This window comes from Pongo abelii, chromosome 6 (genome assembly GCF_028885655.2).
Source record: "Pongo abelii isolate AG06213 chromosome 6, NHGRI_mPonAbe1-v2.0_pri, whole genome shotgun sequence".
NCBI classification, from domain to species: domain Eukaryota; kingdom Metazoa; phylum Chordata; class Mammalia; order Primates; family Hominidae; genus Pongo; species Pongo abelii.
Window position 1 is genome coordinate 21035304 of NC_071991.2, and position 20118 is coordinate 21055421.

General features: G+C 51.3%; 1 pseudogene; it reads left to right on the forward strand.

The window, feature by feature from the left end:
* Positions 1–18716: 18716 nt before the first annotated feature.
* On the forward strand, positions 18717–18812 carry LOC112134452 (U6 spliceosomal RNA; annotated as a pseudogene).
* The last annotated feature ends 1306 nt before the right edge of the window (positions 18813–20118 follow it).

Here is a 20118-nt window from a genome sequence, read left to right on the forward strand (position 1 = left end):
TTGGGAGGCCACCGTGAGGCAGGACTCTTGAAAGGAGGCAAAGCTGGGCCTCTAGTGGCTGCTAAAAGGCAGGAACATGATCTGGAAGGCCATGGTGAGCAAAGAGTTGGGCCAAAAGAGGCAAATGGGAGGCAGGAGCTGGGCCTCAGGAGGCTGCCATAAAACAAGAGCTGGGACTCAGAAGGCAGACAAGAAGCAAAAGCTGGGCTTTGAGATGCTGCAACAAAGCAGGCACAAAAATGGTATAGCAAGGCGGCTGTGAGAAGAGAGCTGGGCCTCGAAAGGCCACCAGGAGGACACAGGAGGGCCTGGAGAGCTGGACCGGAGGAGGCTTTGGGCCTATGAAGGCCACCACCAGCTGGGCAGGAGCCGAGTCAAAGGAGGCTGTTGGGAGGCGGGAGATGGGCCCGCGGCAAAGAGCAAAGAGCTGGGCCCGGAGAGGAGGCCAGGAGGCAGCCACTGGGCCGGGGGAGGCCGACCTGAGGAAGTTCTGGGCCTGGAGAGGCCGCCACGAGGGAAACGCTGGGCCTCAAGAGGCGGCTGCGAGGCACGAGCCAGGACTAGGGAGGCCATCGGGACACAGGAGCCGGGCCCGCGGAGGCTGCTGGGAGGCAGGAGCCTGGCCTGGGTAGTAGGCCGCGGCCAGGCATGAGATGCGCCTCCTCACGAGGCCCTCGGCAGCCGGGAGCCGGGCCCGCCGGGGCTGCGGTGAGGCAGGCGGAAACCTCGCCTGCGGAGGCCCACGTGAGGCCACAGCTGGGCTGGGAGAGGCCACCGCCAGGCAGGAGCCGGGTCTCTCCGGGCCGCCGGGAAGCCGAAGGTGGGCCTGGAAGGCCTGAACGCAGGGAAGCCTGGGGCCTACAGAGGCTGCCAGGAGCTGGGCAGGAGCTGGGCCGAACGTGGTCGTCGTCAGGCAGGAGTTGGGCCCCTGGACGCGGCCCCGAGGGAGAGCCGGGCCCGGAGAGGCCGACTGGAAACAGTTCTGGGCCTGGAGAGGAGGCCGAGGGGCAAGAGCCGGGTCTGGAGAGGCCGCCAACAGGCAGGAGCTGGGCCTGAGGCGGCCAGGCTGAGGCCGGAGCCGGGCCCGCAGGGGCCAGTGTGGGGCAGAGGCTGCGCCCCTAGGGGCCTACGCCAGGCAGGAGCTGGGTCTGGCCAGGCCGACTTCGGGACGCTTCGGGCCCGCACAGGCCATCAGCAGGAGGCAGGAGCTGGGCCCAGAGGGGCCGACGTTGAGGAAGGCAGCTTTGGGCCAGGAGGCGCCGTCGGGCTGGGCGGGAGCTGGGCCCGGAGAGGCCACCGCGAGGCATGAGCTGGGCCCAGAGGGGCCAGCGTGAGGCAGAAGCTGGGCTTGTGGAGGCTGCCGGGCGGCCGGCACGAGCGTCGCCGGGGAAGGCCGCCGGGAGGCGGGAGCTGGGCCTGGAAAGGCCACTGCGAGGTGAGGCGAGGCGAGGCGAGGCGAGGCAAGAGGCGGGTCCGGAGCGCTGGACCGGAGGAGGCTTCGGGCCTACGAAGGCCGCCGCCAGCTGGGCAGCAGCCGAGTCAAAGGAGGCTGTTTGGAAGCGGGAGCTGGGCCTGCGGGCGCAGCCGCGAGCAGAGAGCTGGGCCCGGAGAGGAGGCTGGGAGGCAGCCACTGGGACGGGGGAGGCCGACCTGAGGAAGTTCTGGGCCTGGAGAGGCCGCCACGAGGGAAAAGCTGGGCCTCAAGAGACCGCGGCGAGGCATGAGCCGGGCCTAGGGAGGCCATCGGGACGCAGGAGCCGGGACCGCGGAGGCTGCCGGGAGGCAGGAGCCTGGCCTGGGGAGGCCGCGGCCAGGCACGAGATGCGCCTCTTCAAGAGGCCCTCGGCAGGCGGGAGCCGGGTCTGCCGGGGCTGCCGCGAGGCAGGCGGAAACGTGGCCCGGGGAGGCCCACGTGAGTCCACAGCTGGGCCGGGAGAGGCCGCCGTCAGGCAGGAGCCGGGTCTCTCCGGGCCACCGGGAAGCCGAACGTGGGCCTGGAAGGCCTGAACGCAGGGAAGCCTGGGGCCTACAGAGGCTGCCAGGAGCTGGGCAGGAGCTGGGCTGAACGTGGTCGTCGTCAGGTAGGAGTTGGGCCCATGGACGCGGCCGCGAGGGAGAGCCGGGCCCAGAGAGGCCGACTGGAAACAGTTCTGGGCCTGGAGAGGAGGCCGAGGGGCAAGAGGCGGGCCCCGAGCGCTGGACCGGAGGAGGCTTCGGGCCTACGAAGGCCGCCGCCAGCTGGGCAGGAGCCGAGTCAAAGGAGGCTGTTTGGAGGCGGGAGCTGGGCCTGCGGGCGCAGCCGCGAGCAGAGAGCTGGGCCCGGAGAGGAGGCCGGGAGGCAGCCACTGGGCTGGAAGAGGCCGACCTGAGGAAGTTCTGGGCCTGGAGAGGCCGCCACGAGGGAAAAGCTGGGCCTCAAGAGGCCGCGGCGAGGCACGAGCCGGGCCTAGGGAGGCCAGCGGGACACAGGAGCCGGGCCCGCAGAGGCTGCCGGGAGGCAGGAGCCTGGCCTGGGGAGGCCGCGGCCAGGCACGAGTTGCGCCTCGTCAAGAGGCCATCGGCAGGCGGGAGCCAGGCCTGCCGGGACTGCCGCGAGGCAGGCGGAAACGTGGCCCGGGGAGGCCCACGTGAGTCCACAGCTGGGCCAGGAGAGGCCGCCGTCAGGCAGGAGCCGGGTCTCTCCGGGCCGCCGGGAAGCCGAAGGTGGGCCTGGAAGGCCTGAACGCAGGGAAGCCTGGGGCCTACAGAGGCTGCCAGGAGCTGGGCAGGACCTGGGCTGAACGTGGTCATCGTCAGGCAGGAGTTGGGCCCCTGGACGTGGCCGCGAGGGAGAGCCGGGCCCGGAGAGGCCGACTGGAAACAGTTCTGGGCCTGGAGAGGAGACCGAGGGGCAAGAGCCGGGTCTGGAGAGGCCGCCAACAGGCAGGAGCTGGGCCTGAGGCGGCCAGGCTGAGGCCGGAGCCGGGCCCACAGGGGCCAGTGTGGGGCAGAGGCCACGTCCCTAGGGGCCTACGCCAGGCAGGAGCTGGGCCTGGCCAGGCCGACTTCGGGACGCTTTGGGCCCGCACAGGCCATCAGCAGGAGGCAGGAGCTGGGCCCAGAGGGGCCGACGTTGAGGAAGGCAGCTTTGGGCCGGGAGGCGCCGTCGGGCTGGGCGGGAGCTGGGCCCGGAGAGGCCACCGCGAGGCATGAGCTGGGCCCAGAGGGGCCAGCGTGAGGCAGGAGCTGGGCTTGTGGAGGCTGCCGGGCGGCCGGCACGAGCGTGGCCGGGGAAGGCCGCCGGGAGGCGGGAGCTGGGCCTGGAAAGGCCGCTGCGAGGCGAGGCGAGGCGAGGCGAGGCAAGAGGCGGGCCCGGAGCGCTGGACCGGAGGAGGCTTCGGGCCTACGAAGGCCGCCGCCAGCTGGGCAGGAGCCGAGTCAAAGGAGGCTGTTTGGAGGCGGGAGCTGGGTCTGCGGGCGCAGCCGCGAGCAGAGAGCTGGGCCCGGAGAGGAGGCCGGGAGGCAGCCACTGGGCCGGGGGAGGCCGACCTGAGGAAGTTCTGGGCCTGGAGAGGCCGCCACGAGGGAAAAGCTGGGCCTCAAGAGGCCGCGGCGAGGCACGAGCGGGGCCTAGGGAGGCCATCGGGACGCAGGAGCCGGGACCGCGGAGGCTGCCGGGAGGCAGGAGCCTGGCCTGGGGAGGCTGCGGCCAGGCACGAGATGCGCCTCTTCAAGAGGCCCTCGGCAGGCGGGAGCCAGGCCTGCCGGGGCTGCCGCGAGGCAGGCGGAAACGTGGCCCGGGGAGGCCCACGTGAGGCCACAGCTGGGCCGGGAGAGGCCACCGTCAGGCAGGTGCCGGGTCTCTCCGGGCCGCCGGGAAGCCGAAGGTGGGCCTGGAAGGCCTGAACGCAGGGAAGCCTGGGGCCTACAGAGGCTGCCAGGAGCTGGGCAGGAGCCGGGCCGAATGTGGTCGTCGTCAGGCAGGAGTTGGGCCGCTGGACGCGGCCGTGAGGGAGAGCCGGGCCCGGAGAGGCTGACTGGAAACAGTCGTGGGCCTGGAGAGGAGGCCGAGGGGCAAGAGCCGGGTCTGGAGAGGCCGCCAACAGGCAGGAGCTGGACCTGAGGCGGCCAGGCTGAGGGAAGAGCTGAGCCGGTAGAGGCCACTGTTCGGCAAAAGCTGTGGTTGTTCGGGCACCAAACACACACGCGCTGTTCCTTTCGAGGCTTATTTCAGGTGGATTTAGGCCTGCAGAAGCCATTATCAGGAGGCAGCAGCCTGGCCTATATAGATAGGCCTATATAGATAGGCTGTGAAAAGTTAAGTGCTTGACCTGCAAAGGCCACGATGGCAACATCTGGGCCTGGCGGGTCCACTGTGAGTCAGCAGCGCATCCTGAAGAGGCGTACAACAGGCAGGATCTCGGCCTGTGGAGAGGCACCCCCTGATCCTAAACAGGGCAATGTGAGGGATCACGTGGCCCACAGAAGCCAGTGTGAGGCCAGATCTTCGCTTGGAGAGTCCGAGAGAGGCACGAGATGGGCCTAAACAGGCCATTGCGATTCAGCACCTGGGCCTATAGAGGCCAGTGTGAGGCAGGAGCTTGGCCCGGAGAGGCCGGAAAACGTATGAGCTTGTCCTAAACTGTCCAGTGTGATGGAGGAGCTTGGTCTGTCGAGGCCGTCGGGTGGCAAGCTGTAACTTGGACTGGGATAGCAACTGTGACGCAAGGGCTGGGCCTCGGGAGGCTGGGGGAAGGCAAGACCTAGGCCTGGAGAAGCCATCGTCAGGCAGTAGCTGGGCCTGTGAAGGCCACTGCGTGGCATGATCTGGGCCTGGAAAGCTTGACTTGAGGAAGCTTTAGGCCTACAAAGGCCGCCAGGTGCTGGGCAGGAGCCGAACCAAAATAGGTTGTTGTGAGTCAGGAGATGGGACTGTAGACAGAGGCTGGGAGGAAGAACTGGGCCTGGAGAAGGCACAGAGAGGCAGCAACTTCACCTTGCGAAGCCGAACTGAGGAATTTCTGGGCCTGGAGAAGCCACCAAAGGGAAAAGCTGGGTTTGGATAGGCCGTTTTGAGGAATGAGCTGGGCTTCAAGAGGCAATGAGATGCAGGAGCTGGGCCTCTAGAGGCTGCCAAAAGGCAGGACCTTCATCTGGGGTGGCCACCTTGAGGCATGAGATGAGCCTAACCAGGCCATTAGAGGCAGGAGCTGGGCCTACTGGATCCTGCCATGAGGCAGGCAGAAACTTGGTGTGGGAAGGCCAGCATAAAGCAAGAGTTGGGTCCATCAAGGATGCCGCAATGCAGGCAGAAACCTGACTTTGGGAAGCTGCCATGAGGAAAGAGCTGGGCCTGTCAAGGCCACTGGGAGGCCAAAGGTGAGCCTAGCAAACTTGACTTTTAAGAAGTCTGGGGCATATAGAGGCCACCAGGTGCTGGGCAGGAGCTTGGCCAAAAGAGGGTGTTGTGAGGCAGCAGTTGGGCCTGTAGACACAGCCAGGAAGAAGAGTTGGGCCTGCAGTGGCTGATCTGAGGACATTCTGGGCCTGGAGAGTATGCCAACGGGCAAAAGCTGGGCCAGGAAAGGCCGCCATAAGGCATGAGCCTGGCCTAAAGAGGCTATTGGGAAGCAGGACTTGGACCTGTATATACCGCCAGGAGGAAGAGCTGGGCCTGGAGAGGCCACCATACAGCAGAGGCTGGGTTTATAGAGGCCAACAGGAGGCAGGAGCTCAGCTAGGACAGGCTGACTGGAGGACATTTGGGTGCACAGAAGCCACTCAGAGGCAGGAGCTGGACTTTGAGAGGCTGCAAGAGGCAGGACCTGCCCAAAGGAGGCCAGTGTGAAGGAGGAGCTGACCTATCACCACTGCCTAAAGACAGGCAGAAACCACCTGGAGAAGCCTCCATGAGGTAAGAGCTTGGCCTGGAGAGGTCCCTCAGAGCCCAATGAGCTGGGCCTGTAGAGGCCATTGTCAGGTCGGAGCTGGGCGTGTCCAGGCCAGTGGGTGGGCCTAGAGAGCTTGAATTGAGGAATTTTCAGGCCTACAATGGCTGCCGTGAGCTGGACAGGAGCTGGGCAGAAGAGTTTATTTGAGGGAAGTGTTAGGCCTGCAGACGGAGCCAGGAGGAGGGGCTCGACCTGGAGAGGCCGTCATGAGGCAGAAGCTTGGCCTCTATAGGCCAACGGGGGACAGGAATTGGGCCAGGAGTGGCTCACTTGAAGATAATATTGGAGAAAGTGACAGATCATCAGGCATTAGATTCTCACAGGGACAGCGCAACGTAGATCCCTCACATGCACAGTTCACAATGGGGTGCGTGCTCCCATGAGAATCTAATGCTGCTGCTGATCTGAGAGAAGGCGGAGCTCAGGCGGGAATGTGAGCAATGGGGAGTGGCTGTAAACACAGATGAAGCTTCCCTCATTCAACACCATTCACCTCCGGCTGTGTGGCTCCTTACAGTTCCATGGCTCCGGCGTTGGGGACTCTGCCCAAGTACATCCAAAAGGACCCTTCCACACCAGTCTTCATAGTGGTCAAGTGCAGCAGCCACTTAGCTCCCAAGGCATGTGCCACAGCTGGCATTTCATCACAATCAACACTAAGTGGTAGCTTGAGTCATTGTGAGGTCACTTCCTGGAAATCAACAGCATCCCATTTCCCATTGGCAAGGAGCTCAGCACGGCCCCTTGGATAACCAAACCGATCCCCAAATCCCTTCTGTGTGGGTCTGTCTCCTGGGACCCTTCGTAGCATCAACTCTGTATTAGTCAGGGTCCAATCAGGAGACATAAACCACTCAAAAGCCCAAAGTGCTAAAATTTAATACATATAATTATTCATTATAACAGGGGAACAGCATAACGAGAGACTGGCTAGCACAAAGTAAAGAGAATTCTAGAGAATATAGGACTAGCCAAAGTCAGGCACGGTGGCTCATGCCAGTAATTTAAGAAGCCAATGCAGGAGGATTGCTTGAGGCCAGGAGGTAGAGTCCAGCCTGGGCAACACCCTGTCTCTATCCAAAAAAAGAAAAAAATTAGCTGGGTGTGGTGATGCATACTCATAATCCCAGCTACTTGGGAAGCTGAAGTGTGAGGGTAGTTTGAGCCTGTGAGGTCAAGGCTACAGTGAGTCATGATTGTGGCACTATAGTCAAGCCTGGGTGACAAAGCAAGACCCTGTCTCAACGAACAAAACAACAACAACAACTATTTGCAGACAGAAAATTAATAGGGGTAATAAGGTATAAGGAAACACGTTGAAACGTGACAAATAAAGTAATAATAAAATCATCAAACAAAAAATAACTTATTAAATTATAATACCCTGTGCTGGCAAAGATGCAGTGAAATGGGCACTTTCTTATACAATGAGGGGTGTTTAAATTGTATATAAGCCTTTCACGGTATAGCTTCCAATTGTTTATTTATTTATTTATTTTTTTGAGATGGAGTTTCACTCTTGTTGCCCAGGCTGGAGTGCAATGGTGCGATCTCAACTCACCACAACCTCCACCTCCTGGGTTCAAGCGATTCTCCTGCCTCAGCCTCTGAGTAGCTGGGATCACATGTGTGTGCCACCACACACCCAGCTAATTTTGTATTTTTAGTAGAGACGGTTTCTCCATGTTGGTCAGGCTGGTTATCGCAAGCCAGAACTCAGGTGATCTACCCACCTCAGCCTCCCAAAGTGTTGGGATTACAGGCGTGAGCCACCACACCTGACCAGCAATTTTTTTTAAATAATAGAGACACTGTCTCACCATACTGTCTCCTACAAATCCTGGGGTCAAGCAATCCTCCTGCCTTGGCCTCCCAAAGTGCTGAGATTATACCTGGGAGGCACCCAAAACCTTGTCAATTTACATCGAGGACAATGAGAATGTCCGTTCACCATGACTCACTGTACTCTTTCTTCTGGAAATACCTTGGAAGACAACTGAACCTAAACAAAAGGTCATCTGCACAAACACAGTGAAAATCTGGGAGGAACTGAAGACAGAGTGGTTAAGTGAAATAAGAAAGAGTTATAAGAAATTAAACTATCTATGCTATTTATAGGCACCTGGTAGAAGGACAGTTAATGTTAGCTGCTACTTTTTTGTTGTTTTGAGACAGCGTCACTCTGTCACTCAGGCTGGAGTGCAGAGGCCTGATCATGACTGCAGTCTAAGCCTCCCTGGGCTCAAGTGATCCTCCCACCTCAGCCTCCCAAGTAGCTGGGACTACACGAACATGCCACCACACTAGGCTAATTCATGTATATTTCCGTAGGGATGGTGACTCCCTTGATTTCTGAGACCTGTCTCAAACTCTTGGCCTCGAGCCATCCTCCTGCTTCAACTTCCTAAAGTGTTGTGATTACCGGTGTGAGCCACCACACCTGGTCAGCTGCTACTTTTATATTATACCACTAAATTCAAAATTATTTGTCGTTAAAAATTATCATTTTCAAGGCTGTGGAACAATATGTGTCCTACACCATAACTGTAAAAACATATACGGTCGTCCCTCAGTACACAGAAAGGATTCGTTCCAGGCCCCCATCTCTGCATATACCAAAATCTATGCATACTCACGTTTCGCATTCAGCCCTTTGGAACCCATGTATAAGAAAAGTCCAGATATTAGTTGGGCATTGTGGCAAGCGCATACAGTCTCAGCCACCTGGGAGGCTGAGGTGGGAGGACTGCTTGAGCCTGAGAGGTCGATGATGCAGTCAGCTGTGATAGCACTACCGCACTCCAGCCTGGACAACAGACCAAGACCTTGTCTCAGAAAAAAAAAAAAAAAAAAAAAAAAGGTTAGAAATTGTAATGACGTCTGTTGGGCAAAATTCCATATAAGCAAAGTATAAATTAATGGAGCAATTGGTGATAAATCACTACGATTGACTTTCTGGAGTTTCTGACAATAAAGGTAAGAAAAATGCAAAACAGAGACAGAGGGAAAAAAAACAAATTAGCGAAGGATTCTACGTGTTTAATAGGATGACACTGGCCATGTTCGTGCAGCAGCAGTATGTCACAATATGACATACCTTGGAGAGAAGTTAGCAGATGAGGAAGTTGACAAAAATGATGAGAGATGCAAAATACTGATGGCGATAGTCAAGTAAACCACGAAGAATTTCCATAACTGACATCAGCAAAGTGGGAATATTGTACAGTGTGTGTTGAAGTTCCTGTACAACATTGTTTATTTGCCTTCTGTTTGTCTGTAAGGAATGTAATTTACTAAAAGTTCTTGCTGTCGAAAGAATATGTGTAAGTCATTAGAATTTATTCTTCTGTTTTTCTACTTTTATCTTCTGGCCATCATCCCACAGCCTTAATTTGGAAATCTGTTTATTTTTAGAAAATCGAACAAGGGCTTGTTGTGGTGGCTCATACCCCTAGGATGGGAGGCAGGGGTGGAAGGGTCACTTGAGGCCAGGAGTTTGACACCAGCCTGGCCAACAAAGTGAGACCCCATGTCTACAAAACAATTTAAAGAATAGCCAGGTGTCATCATGTATAACTACAGTCCCAGCTACTCAGGAGGCTAAGGCAGGAGGAGCCTTAGCCTAGGAGTTCAAGGCTACGGTGAGCTGTGATTGAACCACTGTACTCCAGCCTGAGTTGCAGAGGAGACCCCATCTCCTAAAACAAAACAAAACAAAACAAAAAAAGAAGGAAAGAAAATAGGTAAAGTAGCAAGTTGTAAATGGCTAACTCTGAATATGTCTAAACTACATGTTCCCAATCTTTTTGGGTCTAGCATCCTTTTACATTTTTTAACTCTATTGAAGACGTCTCAAGCCTTTTTCTTTATATAAATAATTATATTAAAATTAGAAAATAAGACAAAAATTTTAAAATATTATTCGTTACATATTAATAGTAAAACCATTTCATGTTGATATAATACAGGACAAATTTTTAAAATATATATTCATTACACATGAATAATAAAACCATTACGAGTTGACGTAAGTAATACTTTTTTGGGGGGGGGAAACAAAGTCTGACTCACTCACTCACACTGGAGTGAAGTGGCACGATCTTGACTCACAGCAACCTCCGCCACCTGGGTTCAAGCAATTCTCCTGGCTCAGCTTCTCAAGTAGCTGGGATTACAGGCACCCACCACCATGCCTGGCTAATTTGTATGTTTTTTCAGTAGAGATGTGGTTTAGCCATGTTGGCCAGGCTGGTCTCAAAATCCTGACCTCAGGTGATCACCTCGGTCTCCCAAAGTGCTGGGATTACAGGCGTAAGCCATTGTGCCCACACTGATTAATATATATATTTATATGTAAATATACATTAATATATATTTACATATTTACATAGATTAATTTATTTATATATTCACATATATATTGTTTACATACCTATATATTTGCATATATATTTATATATTAATATACTTACATATATTTTTATATATTAATATATATTTACATATATATTTGTATATATATATGTTTTTTTCAGACAGAGTCTCGCTCTGTCCTCCAGGCTAGAGTGCAGTGGCACAATCTCGGCTCACTGCAAGCTCCATCTCCCAGGTTCATGCCATTCTCCTGCCTCAGCCTCCCCAGCAGCTGGGACTACAGGTGCCCACTGCCATGCCCGGCTAATTTTTTTGTATTTTTAGTAGAGATAGGGTTTCACCGTGTTAGCCAGGATGGTCTAGATCTCCTGACCTCGTGATCCGCCCGCCTCGGCCTCCCAACAGATTCATATATTTTTTAAAACACTGATTAGTCAGGCAGCAATACTGGGCAGGGGTCTCCTCATTCCCAGCGATGCAAATCCCACTGCACGGCTCCGGGGTTGCAAGGGCTACAGAGCCTAAAGGCTCTAACTTATGATTTCATTACTTAATTTGTATTGTGACACAGGGTCCTGCTCTGTCGCCCAGGCTGGAGAGCACTTGTGCACTTATAGTTCACTGAAGCCTCGACCTTCTGAATTTAAGCCATCTTCCTGCCTCAGCTCCCCACTGGCTGGTACCACAGTTGAGTGCCACCATACCTGGCTATTTTTTAAAATTTTTTTGTAGAGTGAGAGGTCTTGCTATGTTGCCCAAGCTGGCCTCAAACACCTGACCTCAAGAGATCTGCCCACCTCAGCCTCCTGAGTAGCTGGGACTACAAGTACACGTCGCCATGCCTAGCTACATTTCATTTTACTAAATTTTGAAAAATATTTTTATTGAGAGGAAGTCTTGCTATGTTGCCCAGGCTGGTCTCGAACTACTGCCCTTAAAGGATACTCTCATCTCTGCCTCCCAAACAGCTGGTACTACAGGCATGAGCCACTGTACTGAACCTGAAGAGATTTCTTTAATCTAGTATCCCATACTTAATAGGACTGGGAAAGGCAGTAGTGTTTTTAAAAATTACTTAATAATTCAGTTTGACCCCTGCCTTCTCTCACACCCCACATCCAGTCTGACAGGAAATCCTGTTGACTGTCTTCAATGTGTACTGAAGATCCCCACCCAGCAACTCCCTGGCCTCCTCCCCTACTTCTCTCCTCTGACCATCTCTCAACACCACCAAGACCCTGGTCAGGACCACTATCATCTCTCGCCTGGATGTTGCCACAGCTTGGCCCTCATGCTTCTACCCAAATCTTCCCACAGCCTTTCTCAACTCAGCAGCCAGAGAATGCTTTTAAATCGGCAGACAGATCATGTCGCCTCCCTGCTCAGAACCCTCCTGAATTTCCTATCTAGCCCAGCAATAACCTCCCAGGGCTTACACGGTCTGTACTGATCCCTGCCCAGCAAATCTCTGGCCTCCTGCCCTAATTCTCTCCCTCTTTCCTTCTGCTCCACTGGCCTCCTTCCAGAGCCTCAGACACACCTCAGACACCTTATTCTGTTGTTTCTGCCTACAATGCTCTTCCCTCAGCACCTTGGCCAACTCCTTCCCCTCCTTCAAGTCTTTGCTCGATTTTTACTTAGAAGGCCACCCCTGACTATTCTATTTAACATTGCCATCTGTCCCCATGCCGACCATGCTTATTTATTTATTTTGTGGAGACAAGATCTCACTCTGCCACCAAGGCTGGAGTGCAGTGGTGCAATCACAGCTCACTGCAACCTCCAAATTCCCGGGATCAAGCAATCCTCCCACCTCAGCTTCCCTAGTAGCTGGGACTTCAGGTGCATGTCATCATGCCTGGCTGATTTATTATTTTATTTTATCTTATTTTAAGATGGAATTTCACTCTTCTCGCCCAGGCTGGAGTGCAATGGTGTGATCCTGACTCACTATAACCTCCACTTCCCAGTTTCAAGGGTGTCTCCCGCCTCAGCCTTCCTAGTAGCTGGGATTACAGGTGCATACCACCATACCCGGCTAACTTTTGTATTTTCAGTAGATATGGGGTTTTGCCATGTTGGCCAGGCTGTTCTCGAACTCCTGACCTCAGGTGATCTGCCTGCCTCAGCCTCCCAAAGTGCTGAAATTACAGGCGCAAGCCACTGCACGGAGCCATTTTTAAAATTTTTTGTAGAGACAGGGTCTTACTATGTTGCCCAGGCTAGTCTTGAACTCCTGGCCTCGAGTGATCCTCCTGCCTGGATTCCTAAAGTGCTGGGATTACCAGCATGAGCCACCATGCCTGGCTTCATGTTCATTTCTTCTTGTGGCTGCAACAAACTTTCCGACATTTAGTGGCTAAAAACATCACAAATCAACCATCTTCAAATTCTGGGGGCCAGAAGCCCAAACTAGGTCTATTAAAGCTAAATTCAAGGTTTCAGCAGGGCTGCATTCCTTTGGAAGGCTCTAACATGTTCTCTTGGCTTTTCCAGCTTCTAGAAGCCACCCCCATTCCTTGGATCATGGCCCCTTACTCCATCTTCAAAGCCAGAAGTGAAGCATCTTCAAATCTCCCTCTCTGACCTCGGCTTCTATCACATCTCCTACTCCAGTTCTGACTCTCCTACCCTCTTTCTTTTATAAAGATCATTGTGATTCACCTGAGGTCAAGAGTTTGAGACCAGCCTGACCAACAGGGAGAAACCCCATCTCTACTAAAAATACAAAAATTAGCCGGGTATAGTGGCGCATGCCTGTATTCCCAGCTACTCTGGAGGCTGAGGCAGGAGAATCGCTTGGACCCAGGAGGTGGAAGTTGTGGTAAGCCGAGATCGTGCCATTGCACTCCAGCCTGGGCAACAAGAGTGAAACTCCGTCTCAAAAAAAAAAAAAAAAATCCTTGTAATTGCTGGGCACGGTGGCTTCCACCCATAATCCCAACACTTTGGGAGGTCAAAGCAGGAGGAACACTTGAGGCCCAGAGTTTGAAACCAGCCGGGACAACATAGTGAGACCCCACCTCTACAAAAAAATAAAAATAAATATTAGCCAGACATGGTGGTGTGTGCCTGTACTCCCAGCTACTTGAGAGGCTGAGGTGAGATGATCGCTTTAGCCCAGGAGTTTCAGATCAGCCTGGGCGACATAACTAAATTTCACCTCTACAAAAATGAGCTGGGCATGGGTAACATGCATGTGTAGTCCCAGCTACTTAAGAGGCTGAGGTGGGAGGATCACTTGAGCTCAGGAGGTCAAAGCTATAGTGAGCTATGATCACATCACTGCACTCCAGCCTGGATGACATGGGGAGATTTTGTCTCAAAAAAAGAACGGAAAAATATATTTGGTCTCTGTCCCTGGTTCCTGGCACAGAGCTTCTAAAGCTCTTATAAAGACCTCAGTGTTAGAGGTGATAGGAGCATCTTTTGTTTTAATATTTGGTCTTTGTCCCAGGTTTCTAACACAAGAGCCTTTAAGAACTTTGGGATCTCCAGCATGACAAGAATGCATTTGGGGATATTGTTGAGATGATGAGTGGCTGCAAGCTCCTAGATTTCTTTAGGAGGAGGGCTGATTGCCAGAAAAAGCAACCACATGATTAGAGGCTTGGAACTTTCAGCCTCACCCGCTTAACTACAGGAGGCAAGACGGGCTGGAGATTGACTTAATCACCAGTGGCCAAGGATTTTATCAATCGTGCTTGCATAATAAAGCCTCCATAAACACCCTGAACAACAGGGATTGCACAGCTTCTGGGTTGCTGAACATAGGAGATGCTGGGAGAGTAGCATGTTCAACGAAGTGCATGGGAGCTCTGTGCCCCTCCCCACTTACCTTGCCCTGGGCATCTTTTTTTTTTTTTTTTTTTTTTTGAGAAAGTGTCTGGCTCTTTTATCCAGGATAGAGTGCAGTGGCACAATCTTACCTCACTGCAACCTAAGCCTCCCCAGTCCCCAGATCAAAACATCCTCCCACCTCAGCTTCCTTAGTAACTGGAACTACAGGTGCATGCCACCACACTCAGTTATTTATTTATTTATCTATCTATTTATTTATTTATTTATTGAGACAGAGTCTAGTTATATAGTAACTGGAACTACAGGTGCACACCACCGCACTCGGTTAATTTATTTATTGAGACACAGTCTAGTTCTGTCGCCCAGGCTAAAGTGCAGTGGTGTGATCTCAGCTCACTGCAACCTCCACCTCCCAGGTTCAAGCGATTCTCCTGCCTCAGCCTCCTAAGTAGCTGGGATTATAGGTGCGCGCCACCACGCCTGGCTAATTTTTGCATTTTTAGTAGAGACGGGGTTTCACCATGTTGGTCAGACTGGTCTCGAACTCCTGACCTCGTGATTCGCCCACCTTGGCCTCCCAAAGTGCTGGGATTACAGGCTTGAGCCACTGTGCCCAGCTTTTTAAAAACTTTTTACAGAGACAGGGTTTCACCATGTTGCCCAGGCTGGTCTCAAACTCCTGAGTTTAAGCAATCCTCCTACCTCAGCCTCCCAAAGTGCTGGGATTACAGCGTGAGCCACTGCATCTGGCACGTACATCTCTTTCATTAGCTGTTTCTGCGATGTATCCTTTACAAGGAACCAGTAATAGGAAATGTGGTGGCTCACATCTGTAATCCCAGCACTTCAAAGAGGCTGCGGTGGGAGGATCACTTGGGCCCAGGAATTTGTGGCCAACCTGTGCAACATAACAAGACCCATCTCTACAAAAAATAAATTAGCCAGAAATAGTGGTGCAAGCATGTAGTCTCAGCTACTAGGGAGGCTGAGGTGGTCAGGACCACTTGAGCCCAGGCAGTCGAGGATGCAGTGAGCTATGACTGCACCACTGCACACCAGCCTGAGCAACGAAATGAGACCCTGTCTCTCAGAAAAAAAGGAAACAAACTTTTTCTGAGCTCTGTAAGCTGCTCTAACAAATGATTAAACCCCAAGAGGGGGTCATGGGAACCCCTGATTTGTAACAGGTTGGTCAAAAGTGCAGGTGACAACCTAGGACTTGCCATTGCAATGTGAAGCAAGGGTGGTCTCGTGGGACTGAGCCCGTAACCTGTGGGGTCTACGCCAACTCCATGAAGTGTCAGAATAAAACTGTAGGATACCCAGTTAATATCCACAGCATTGGAGAACTTGGTGTAGAAATTCCACACATTCAGTCAGAAGTGTCTGAGTAGAGACAAACACGGGCTTTTCTTTCACCTGTCTACCTGCTTAACTGCATAGGAGAGGCAACACGTGGTGCTCACGAACAAAGCAAAGATTAAAGTCAGACCAGACCCGACATTTGACTCAGTCTTAATATCCAGGTGAGCTTGGGCAAATCACCCATTATTCCTAAGTCTTCATCACTTCATTCACAAAATGGGGATAAACTGTGGCACCTACCTGTGATTTTGTGAAAATTAATGAAATACTATGCTTGATGTTATTGTGATCATTATAACGATTCCAAACTATTTGACAAGGACAGTGATAGATGATAACATCAAAAGATTAGAAACTGTAATGAGGCCTCTCAGGCAAAATTCCATACAAGCAAATTACTATCTCTCCAAAGCATTCCTGCCACACTTAATTCACCATTCCCTGAATAAAACGTGCCGTCTTTATCGTCCAGGTCTTTACAGTGCTGGTCTCCCTGCTTGAGCAGCTCACGCCATCCCAGCCCATTCTCTGCCCACTCTCATACAATTCTTCCTCATCTTTCAGGACCCAGCTTCAATGTCACCTTAACTGGATGCTTCTCTCACCCTCCAGAAATGCTTCCTATTGCATTTGATGCATGAACTATTATTTGATCATTTTTGAGTCATAGTCCAAGTCTTTTTGTAACTGAATAACATGCTGCCCAGTCAGTCTCTCTTTCCGGACTCTGAAGTCTTTCATGGTAGATCCAGCCGGAAGTGACAAAAAGATATTCTTTAAAAAAAAAAAAAAAAAAAAAAAAAAGGATGACACAGACACAAGTTCTTAGACGTTTTAAATGGTATATGAAAAGCAAACAAAATTCAAAGACTTATGGGGAACACTTAGGAAGCAAAGAATTACTGGGAACTTCATAAAGGGTTAATTTTTTTTTTTTTTTTTTGAGACAGAGTCTTGCTCTGTTGCCCAGGCTGGAGTGCAGTTGCGCGATCTCGGCTCACTGCAAGCTCTGCCTCCCATGTTCACACCATTCTCCTGCCTTAGCCTCCCAAGTAGCTGGGACTACAGGCACCTGCCACCACACTTGGCTAATTTTTTGTACTTTTAGTACAGACGGGGTTTCACCATGTTAGCCAGGATGGTCTCGATCTCCTGACCTTGTGATCTGCCTGCCTCAGCTTCCCAAAGTGCTGGGATTACAGGCGTGAGCCACCATGCCCGGTCTAATTTTTATTTTATCTTATTTTTTGAGACTGAGTCTCATTCTGTTACCTACACTGGAATGCAGTGGTGCAATCACGGCTCACTGCAGCCTCGATCTCCTGGGCTCAAGTAATCTCCCATAATTTTTATTTGGTTTAAGAAACTCAGTCTTGGTTGAGCGTGGTGGCTTACGCCTGTAATCTCAACACTTTGGGAGGCTGAGAGGGGTGGATTACTCGAGCCCAGCAGTTTGAGATCAGCCTGGGCAACATATTAAGACCCTGTCTCTACGCAAAAAACAGAGTGAATTCGTGAAAGGCAATTTTTTCCACACACTGGGGGTGGAGGGAATGACTTCAGGATGATTCAAGTGCATTACATATATTGTGCACTTTATTTCTATTATTATTGCATTGTAATATACAATGAAATAATTCTACAACTCATGATAATGTACAATCAGTGGGATCTCTGAACTTATTTTCCTGCAACTAGACTGTCCATCTGGGGTGATGGGAGAAACAGGCATTAGATTCTCATAAGGAGCGCACAACCTAGATCCCTTACATGCACACTTCACAACAGGGTTCGTACTCCTATGAGAGTCTAATGCTGTCGCTGATCTGACAAGACATGGCACTCAGGTGGTCATGTGAGCGATGGGGAGGGGCTATAAATACAGATGAAGTTGCCCCTCACTCACCCACTGCTCATCTCCGGCTCTGTGGCCCTGTGGATAGAGACCCCTACTCCAGTGCATTCAAAAGTATCCATCCCATACCATTCTTCAGACTCATCTATACTACCGCAGTGGTCAAGTGTAGCACCCCTTAGCTTGAATGGCATATGCCTCAGCTGGCATTTCATCACAATCAACAGTAAGTGGTAGCTTGAGTTATCGTGAGGTCACTTCCTAGAAATCACCAGCATCCCATGTCCCATTGGCAAGGAGCTCAGCTCTGCTCCTTGGATAACCAAACCTATGCCCAAATCCCATCTGTGTGGGTCTATCTCCTGGTACCCTTCCTAGCATCAATTCTGTATTTCTAGGAGTCCAATCAGGAGATATAAACCACTCAGAAGTTTTAACTAAAATGGGCATGGTGGCTCACACCTGTAATCCCAGCACTTTGGGAGGCCAAGGCAGGTGATCGCTTTGAGCTCAGGAGTTTGAGACCAGCCTGGGAAACATGGCAAAACACCATCTCTACAAAAAACACAAAAATTAGCCAGGCGTGGTGGCACGTATCTGTAATTCCAGCTACTCTGGAGGCTGAGGAAGGAGAACTGCTTGAGCCTGGGAAGTGGAGGTAGCCGTGAACAGAGATCGTGCCACTGCACTTTAGCCTAGGTGATCGAGTGAGACCCAGTACCAATAAAAAACAAAAAAAAGTAAAAAATATATATATATGTAAATTTAATATAAAAAGTATTAATTATAACAGAGGAATGGCGTAATGACTGACATACTAGCACAAATGAAAGACGACTCTAGAGAATACAGAACTAGCAGAGGCCAGGCATAGTGGCTCATGCCTGTAATCCCAGCAATTTGGGAAGCCTAGGCAGGAGGATCTCTTGAGGACAGGAGTTGGAGACCAGCCTGGACAACATAGTGAGACCCTGCTGTCTACCAAAAAATTTTTAAAAATTAGCCAGATGTGGTGGTGGTGCACACCTATAGTTCCGGCTACTTTGCAGTCTGGGGAGGGAAGATCCCTTGAGCCTGAAAAGTCTAGGCTGCAGTGAGTATGGGTGGATTTTGGTATACACAGAAATGGGGGAGCTGGAACTAATCCCCCCCATATACCAAGGGACAAACTGTATCTGTTTTTACAATTATACTGTAGGATACATTATGTTCCATGACAATGGTAATTTTTAATGACAGTTTTTAGTTGAGTGGAATTACCATAAAAATAATAAAAGTAGCAGCTAATATTTACTGAGCCGTTACTAGGTGCCTATAAATACCATAAATTTTTAAATTCCCCATAACTCTTCCTTATTTCACTTAACCACTTTATCTTAAATCACTCATGTTTGCTTCAGTAGCACATATACTAAAGTTGGAACAATAGATTGGCATGGCCTCTGTGCAAGAACGACATGCAAATTTGTGAAGCATTCCATATCTTTTTTAAAAGGAGAAAAAAATTCACTGTGTGCATATGACCTTTTGTTTAGGTTGAATTATATCCAAAGATGGTATTTCCCGAAGTGAGATTACTGTGAGTCACAGGGCATGAGCATTCTTATTACACTTGATGCAAATTGTCGAGTTTTCAGGCATGGTGGCTGTCTGCTTATAATTCCAGCACTTTGGGAGGCTGAGGTGGGAGGACTGCTTGAGCCCGGGAAGTTGTGGCTGCAGTGAGCCATAACTGCACCACCGCACTCCAGTATGGGCAACAGAGTGAGATAGAAGGTTGACTTTTTAACAGATTTTTTCTGTTCACTTGAAGATATGGCCAGGACTATGCTATACGAAAATTTTCATAAAATAATTATCTCATCCAATTAATGTTGGAATTGGGAACAGAAAATGTTTTGGTGACTATTTATTCCTTCACTTGCTGTTATAGAAACTATTGCCAGTGGGCACTTAACAACCAAGTGTCATCTCTGAGCTACTCACAATGAAAGGTGATGTCTGGGGCCCAGGTGTGTTGAGGTCCCCATGTCTGGGCTATGGGTGCTGAGTGGGACTTACTTGTCCATCCATTTTCTGTATTCCAGCACTGGGAAACTTGGGTTTATCCATCTTGATAAGAGGTCATTTAAATTCCACCTGGCAAAAACCACAAATGGAAAAAAGGCCATGAAACTACAGGCTAGCCCTTGTTCTCAAAAGAATATTTAGCTTAGGTGGTTCTGTAAAAGAGGAATCACATTGTTGAAAACTCATCGCAGGTCAGGTGAGGTGGCTCACACCTGTAATCCCAGCCCATTGGGAGACTAAGGCAGGAGGATATCCCGTGAGGCCAGAAGTTCAAGACCAGCCTGGGCAACACAGCGAAACCTCATCTCTACAAAAAATTAGAAAATGAGCTGGGTGTGGTGGCACATTCCTATAGTCCCAGTTACTTTTGAGGCTGAAGTGGGAGGATCAAAGTGGAAGCTGCAGAAGTAGAAGCTGCAGTGAGCTCTGATCTCACCACTGCACCCCAGCCTGGGTGACAGAGTGAGACCCTGTCTCGACACACACACACACACACCCCCATCTCAACACACACACACACACACACCCATCTCAGTCTGCCCAGCCTTGACTAGCGAAAAGGGTCTTCTGGTTACAGAAGAGGTATGCTCTTTTTTTAGGAGAGGGAGGGACCAGAAAGCTTGTTCACAGCCTTTCCCTCATTCTCTGCTTAGTTTTCCAAGAACCTTCAGGTGGAAAGGGAGTCCTTGGGGAAAAGACCTAACTCATCAGGTTACCAAAGGA